Source organism: Emydura macquarii, unplaced genomic scaffold (assembly GCF_026122565.2).
Source record: "Emydura macquarii macquarii isolate MOO-44397 ecotype Brisbane River unplaced genomic scaffold, CSIRO-AGI_Emac_v2 contig_306, whole genome shotgun sequence".
NCBI lineage: Eukaryota > Metazoa > Chordata > Testudines > Chelidae > Emydura > Emydura macquarii.
The window spans coordinates 10001140-10008468 of record NW_027130443.1 but is presented as its reverse complement, the minus strand read 5'-3'; positions in this window follow the sequence as shown (position 1 = coordinate 10008468).

The window sequence follows — 7329 nt, the reverse complement described above, 5'->3', positions numbered from 1 at the left end:
CGGCAACCTAGCAAGTCCTGCTGGTGCGTTAGCGGCCTCCCTTCCCCTTTCTACACACTCCTGGGTCCTATTGGTGAGGAGCTGGAGATGGGAGCGGGGTGTTGTTAGCCATTGCCTCGCCTAGATGGGGTGTTTGTTGTTGTTTCTGAAATGTACAAAATAGAAAAGGCAAATCAAGCTACACGCTGCTGCCCTGGCAGCATCTGCAACACAGAGCACGGTGAGTGCCCCTGGAGGGCCCACAAACTATTTAAAGGGATACCCCTCTATTGCTATACCCTACGGGGCTGCTCCAGCCAGCCTCATCTTAAATAACCCCCGATCAATTGAACGGCCACCGCTTTGCTTGGAAGCTCATCAAGCCTCACAGCTCATCAAACCTCCCCTGACTGACGCAGGATTAAACCGGACTCCTTTATGGCGGTGTCTCTCCGAATTTCACGTGAGCTTTGCTATTTGTGGGTGCTTAAGACTTACTGGTTCCCCCCCGGCCTAGTGGTGCAGTCTGTATTTAAACCCCAGTGCGCACTGTGCAGCTGTAAGTGCTGTGGAACAATTAAGCTGTGTGTGTTTGTTGATCTGTGTTTGTGTCTGGTTTTGAGAGGGATTGGATTGTGTCTTATTGTAATTGTTTGCTCAGCACCAGAGTCTTTGGCAATGGAGGGGCGCATGTAATAATTTTACATCCGGTTATTAAACCTCCAGAAGAAGCTGATCTGTTCCATTTTTTCACCTCCTGTTTCCCAGGAGGCTGTGGGGTTTCCAACCCCACCTTAGAGCTCTCCGCTGCCATACCGTGACTGCAACTTATCCCCTTGACCGGTGTCTTCTCACTGCCACCTTCTACTGTTTGTAGACACCTGTTGTGTCTCATCCTCTCCTGACCTCGTGAGCTATTCAGGGCAGGGAGCGTCTCTTTTGGTTATGTCTGTACAGCACCTAGCGCGAAGGGGCTGGGGCCTCAAGGTGCTATGCCTGTACAGGGAATTGCAGTGGGTGGCTGATCCCAAGTGCAGAGACATCCGTTCTGATTAAACCTCTCTGTGGCATCTTTTGAAACCCAGTGGGGGCTGGAGTTGAGATCACGTGGGCTAGAGATCCTGGGGTTAAGCCCACCCGATCCCAAAAGCAGTCCTGCCTGAGGGGAATCAGGCAATGCCCCTTACAGAGCAGAGGGTGACTGCAGTAAAGGGGAAAAGCCCAGGAAACTGCAGGTAGGCCTGCAGATGTTGCAGGGACTGTGCTTAATTTGCAATGAGAGAGGGGCTGGGGCTCAAGCAAATTTCTTTTTTTCCCTTTCATAACTGACGCGGCAAGCCCAGAGGCGCCGGGTTATGGACGGCCACGCCCCGGCACAAATTAAGCACTGGGCAGGGAACAAGAAGGGTCCTGCCGGGGCAAGTGAGGAAATGGCTCCCCAGGCGGGGGGACCTTGGAGAGGCCCTGTCCAAGCAGGGGAGAGACGGTAAAGGCCAGGGGAGGAAGACCGTGATTTGGGGGTTCATCAAGTGAGAAACACTGAACAGCCCCAGGGCCAGTATGCCTCAGTGGAGTCAATAAAGGGGATCCCCCCCCCCGTGGGGACTGTGGAACCACACTTGTGCTGTGGGTTCTTAAAGGGCCCTACAGAGGGGACAGAACAGGAGCAGGGTGCGGGGATCCCGGGGGAGGCAGCTGCCCTTTGTTACAGTTGGTCTGGAAGCAGAGTGGGATCTTCCCGAGACGGAAAGGCTGGTCTTCTGATTCCAGTGATGGGCTGGGATGCAGGAGCGCTGGCTTCAGTTCCCAGCTCTGATGCTGCCTCGCTGGCCTTGGGGGTCACACGTGCCTAGCCCAACTCTCGCTGTCTGCCTCAGTTTCCCCATCGCTAAAATTAGGATAACAGGCCTTCCTGTCCCCCTCCCCTTTGTCTGTCTTGTCTATTTCGATTGCCGGCTCTTCGGGGCAGGGATTGTCTCTCGCTCTGGGGCGAGGCAGCCCCGCTCTTGGCTGGGCGATGCAGCAAACTCCATTAGCTAAATGGAGGCAGGTCAGAACAGAGCTGATAACAAACAAGAGTTGTTTGTTTAAACACAACCCCCCTCCCCCCCAGCAAATTAATCATTTAGAAAAGAGTGAAAAAGAGATCTAAATATAAACCCCAAAGAAAAGAGAGTGGGAGAGGAGGGGTGCAAAACAAAGGGGTGACTCACTTCCCCAGGGGTGGGGAGAGAGACACTTCCGAGGCGGGGGGGTTGCCATGGAGTGAAAAGGACAGATGGTTGCTTGCCGTTACACCAATCCTTGTGCCCCTGCATTGTGAGAGAGCAAAGAATCAAGGCTTTCGAGCCAGGAATCTCAGCTGCGAAGGCCTTTGGTAGAGACAATACCCAGCCTGGAACAGGGAAACAATTGAAAAGGGGAACAAAACAGCTCTGAAGAGGAGAGAGGAAAGTAATTAAAAGGCATTGTAGAGAGGAGTCGAGCCTATAGACTGGTATTCCAGCAGTGGGCTTTGTCAGCAGGGTGAGAAGCAAAGCATGCGAGCGGGAGGGACGCGATCCACTCCCCCGACAGCTGTGTGACAGAAACTCTGCGGGGCTCAGTGGCCAAGAGTTGCATGGCTCGGATGTTACAGCTGCACTGAAGGGATCAGGGCCCTGCTGTGCTTGGTGCTGTACGTCCGTATGAAGGGTCTGTCTATGCTTGGAGTGGGGAGTGTGATTCCCAGCTCAAGGAGACGTTCCCGCTCGCTCTCAGTGAGCTAGTGGGTTAAAACCGAGCCGAGCTGTGGGGGCAGTGGGAGGGGCAAGCCCCCACCCCCAGTATGTGCCATGGTTTCAACTGGGTATGGACGCGGTTCAGCTAGCCCCTCCCACCATTTGGGCTGCCACACCCAGTAGACCAGACACAGGCCCGGAGAAGGGGGTACGTACGTCTCTTTCCTGTTTTACGGAGGGGGGAACCGAGGCGCAGAGAACCGGAGCCAGTTGCCCAAGGTTGCCCGGGGAGTTTGGGGCAGAGCTGCAAATTGAACCCCAACTGCTGAGTGTCCAAGTCCCAGAGCCGCCCTCCTTCAGTGATTGTCCACAGCAAAGTGGCTCCATTTAGTGATCACAAAATGACTTTTCTAACAGCCGGCGCTGAGAGCTGGCTCCTCAGCGGTGCTCAGGGCTGCCTCCCTGCAAGGATCCTTCGTGGCTAAAAAGTGTCAATCCAAAACCAAAAGAGCAACAACCAGCTCCAGTGCTTTTGGGGATCTTCTCTTCCCCATTTCCATGGCCAGCTTGGCTGTGTGTGTAATGAGAGCTTAGCTGACGACTGTAGATGTGGCTGCATCCCTCTACCCCTGCCCGTGAGTGTGCAAAGCAGCGTAGGTAAAGCTGGTGGGAATGGAACACTGACCCTTCCAGTCCAAAAAGTCCCGGCTGTAAACATGTGAGCTAAAGGAGAATCATCGTGAGCTGCTCGCGGTATAGGGCTCATGACGCACTCCATTTGGATTCCAACCAGCAGAGGGCAGTGGTGCAAATGCACACACTAAGAAGGTCATTATGCTATTTGTACAGGGTCATTTTTCAGCTGAGAGATGCAATTTAAAGCGGTTGGCTAGTGAATAAAAGCTGTGCAGTTCCCTGCTAAAGCAGAGCTGCGAAGCCGGCTAACAGCAGGAAATGCAAGAATCGCTCTCTGGGACTTTTCCATCCTCACTTCGCTCCAGCTTTCGTTTTCACCCGCCTGCCCTTTGTTGAGTGACGTTAGAACCGCGCCACCATTACAAAGCTCTTTCTGTTCTGATTTCCTGGTGGGACAGATGGGGGTTTATTTTCTCAAGGGCGAGCGTAATGGCGCAGTTGCAAAAGGAGGCGGGTATTTTCCAGGAGCTCAGCACAATCTGGAAGCTGCTTTTCCATTCTCTCTCTATTTCGGGCGTCAGAACGAAGGCTGGCTCGGTCCAGGGTGTTTATGGGAGAGCTGGGATTGGCTCGCACTGTCGCTGACTGTTAATCGGCAAAGGCACATGCCTACCTTTTCAAAAGGCACTGATGATTTTGGTTGCCCAACTCAAGGCACCTTAAAGGGCTTGATTTTCAGAGGATTCTGATTTCTGAAAATCAGGCCTGCTTCAGGTGGCGCAGATTGGGAACTAAAAATCACGAGCCCTGTTTGAAAATCATGGCCCTGCTTCAGCAAGGGGTTTAGGCCTACAATTTAGCATGGGCCTAAGTCCCATTAAACTCAATCCCGTGCTTAAGCCCCTTGTTGAATCAGGTGCCTAGGAGCGTTAAAGGAAGAGCAGATCTGCGCTGTGCACTGCAGTCAATAACTGCTCGAGATGTAGAGGCGGGGAGGACCCGGACCATATTATTTGCACCTTGCTGGCTGTACAATCGCCGCTTGGAGACTGGCTTTGTGTATTATTTTTAATCCAGCAAGTAAAGGGTAGTCACATCTGCGCTTAGAGCACAAGGCGCGCAGTTATCTCCACAAGCTCCGGCTGCCTTTCTCGGCGAGGTCCCTGGGAAACAGACAAAACACGACACATTGTTCCTGCAGATGTTCTAGCCTGCACTTACGTTTAATCATCCTGGGGAAGAACAGCTTGAGCGCCGCGGTGAGCGGGAAGGGGAAGGATGCACCAGCACACAGCAGCTGTCATGGTGGCTGTAAGGAGGATGTGTTGAAGACATCTTCCTCCTAGGAAAACGGAGAAACGTTCTGTGGAAAGAGAAGAGCTGCAGTGTTTGGTTCTTACCTCTCCCCACGACCTGAGGGCCCTGCCTAGGGCTCTGTATCCGTGTGGCCTTTCGGTGTTACGACTACACTGCAAGAAAGGTTTCTAATATTCTTGGGGGGAGGAAGGATGGTCTGAAAGGGGTTTGGGCTCAGGGGTATCCGAGGTCCCAGACTTCCTGCATCATTGTGGGCAAGTCACTCCATCTCTCGGTGCTTTCAGTTTCCCCCTCGGTAAAACCGAGAGACTCATCCTTCCGAGGGCTGGCTTACGTATTTGGATGGTAAGCTTTTGGAGGCTGTGTCTGTCACAACGCGTGCGTGCAGCGCCTTGCTCCTCCAGAAGCTGCTGCACTACACATCCTACGGCTGAAACTGACCTAGATGACTTTACCCAGACAAATTGTTCCCAGCCCTACCTCGGCCGTGTGTCAGCCTGGCCTAGATTTCAGGCACAGCCGGAGAGGGTTGTAGCGGAACTGCTACCGCAGCAGCCCTCGCTCACTATGCTCGATTCACTAGGTCACATTTTTTTTTAATCCTGTTTCATTCAATGCCCCAGTGAAACCAGCTTCCCAGAGTCATTCAGCACCGGAGAGTAACATTTCAAAAGTGCCTGGGTCTCAGTGAAGTGGGATTTAGGCTTCGGAGAGCTCCAGGGTACTTCGATGCTGCAAAAAAGACCTGCGGCAGCAAGTCTCAGAGCCCAACGGCCTGGGGCGTGCGCTATGGGAGTGCCAATAGCAGCGTAAACATTCAGGCTTGGGCTGGATTCTGGGTTCGGAGATCCTCCACGCTCACCGTCTCTCAGAACCCAGGCTCCAGCTGGAGCCGGAACGTCTACGCTGCTATTTTTACCCTCCATGCTGCCAGCTCCAGTCAGCTGACTTGCTGCGACTGGTCTTTTTTTTTTTGTGCTATGTAGATGTCCCCTGATGGGACTTAGAAGACTAAGTCGGTGTTTCTCAACGACCAGTCTGTGGACCGGCACCAGTCCCTGGGATCCCCCTGGCCCAATTTAAGAAGAAGGTCCCTGGTATCAAAAAGGTTGAGAAACACTGATCTAAGTCAGGGGAGTGCTTTTCAATCCATTCCCCATAATGCCTTTCGTTAGTCGATGCCAGACTGCTCTGCTAATTAGCAGCTGGCAAACCGTTTATGCCATGCAAGGATTCCCTTTGCCTGTCAAATCTGGGCACCTCTGTGGTGGAAAGTGGCAACCTAACAGCCACCTAGCAACAGCTCAAGACAAACTGGAAAACACAAAGGCTACCACGTCCGTTTGAAGCCACGGGCCCTTAATACAGCACAATTAACCTTGGCTACAGCAATCACCCACGTAGCTAAATCCTATGCCCTCTTCTACTATGATCATAATTCAGCAATACAGCAGAGCCCGCCCTTAAATGCCCTGAGCGGGGCCTCAGGTGGGCAGAGGTGGCAGTGGGGAGGTCTCATGCTTTCTTCCATGCAGCCTGGCCTTACCATTCCTGAAAATGCGATGGCCAGTGCTTTGATCCCATCACGCCAGGCCTTGACTGGTTTCTACTCCTGCAGTGCTGCAATTTTGACACCGGAGGGCAATAAAGCTTCAGCGTCTCAATGTTCTCACCGACTCCAGACCCCAAGATGAACCTACCTAGTTGTACTAGTTCTGTTCCTCCCGGGACCTTTGGTCATAGACCTGCCCGGCTCCTTTCTAGTGATGAAAGGCCCCCCCTCCCCGCCTGAGTTACAGAGCGCGATCCGCTTCTTTCCCATCTTGTTCTAGGACCTCTCTGAAAACAGTCTCATTTTTCCATTTTTAATGGGATTTCACTTAATCAAGACATCGGGATTTTGTAAAATTCTGGCTCCCGGGATTCCCGCCACCCCACCCCACCCCATCTATTATATGGCACCGCTCCTGTGAGACTGAAGTAATACGGCCAGCTGCACCAGACCTTTTTTACCCACTGTTACGAGAAACTCTTAAGCTGACACTAATGGAAAGAAGTTAGATTAGAAAATAAATACCGATGTCTCGCCCTTTGCTGGGTTTGCTTTGTGCGTCAGAGCCCTTTGCGTAGCGTCAGTTTCACTGACTCTCCAGTATCGCTGCTTAGTCGCTCTGGTTCCCCTCTCCTCTGGGGGAGCAGGGGGACCAGTTCACAGAGCAACAGGAGGAGCAAAATTTTTGATTAAAAATAGGAGAACGGGGTTGTAAAATCACCAAACGTTGCAGGCGGACTCCGGGGCAGAATGGGAGCTTCCCACACAGGTGGAAGTGGAAGTCACTGGACAGCATGCAGCGGGGTCCCCCATCCACAGAGGCTGTGAGCCTGGTATATTACAGCTGTGTCTAGAGGCTGGATCTTTAATTCAAGCAGGAGAGACTCAACAGACCCAGCCTTGTAACGGACTCCCCAGAGGCAGACCCCTGCACCAAACACGGCCCACACAGCCCTGGCAGCTTAATTATTGACTGAAATGGACAAGGTGGGAAAGAAAACGTCTTGAGGCAAATCCGTCCCCAGTGTAAATCAAAGGACTAACTGCCTGCTCACCAGGGATGAGTTTGGCTCATTAAGCGCTGCACTTTTGAGCAACTGCTTCCCTCTTCAACAGGCTGTTCTA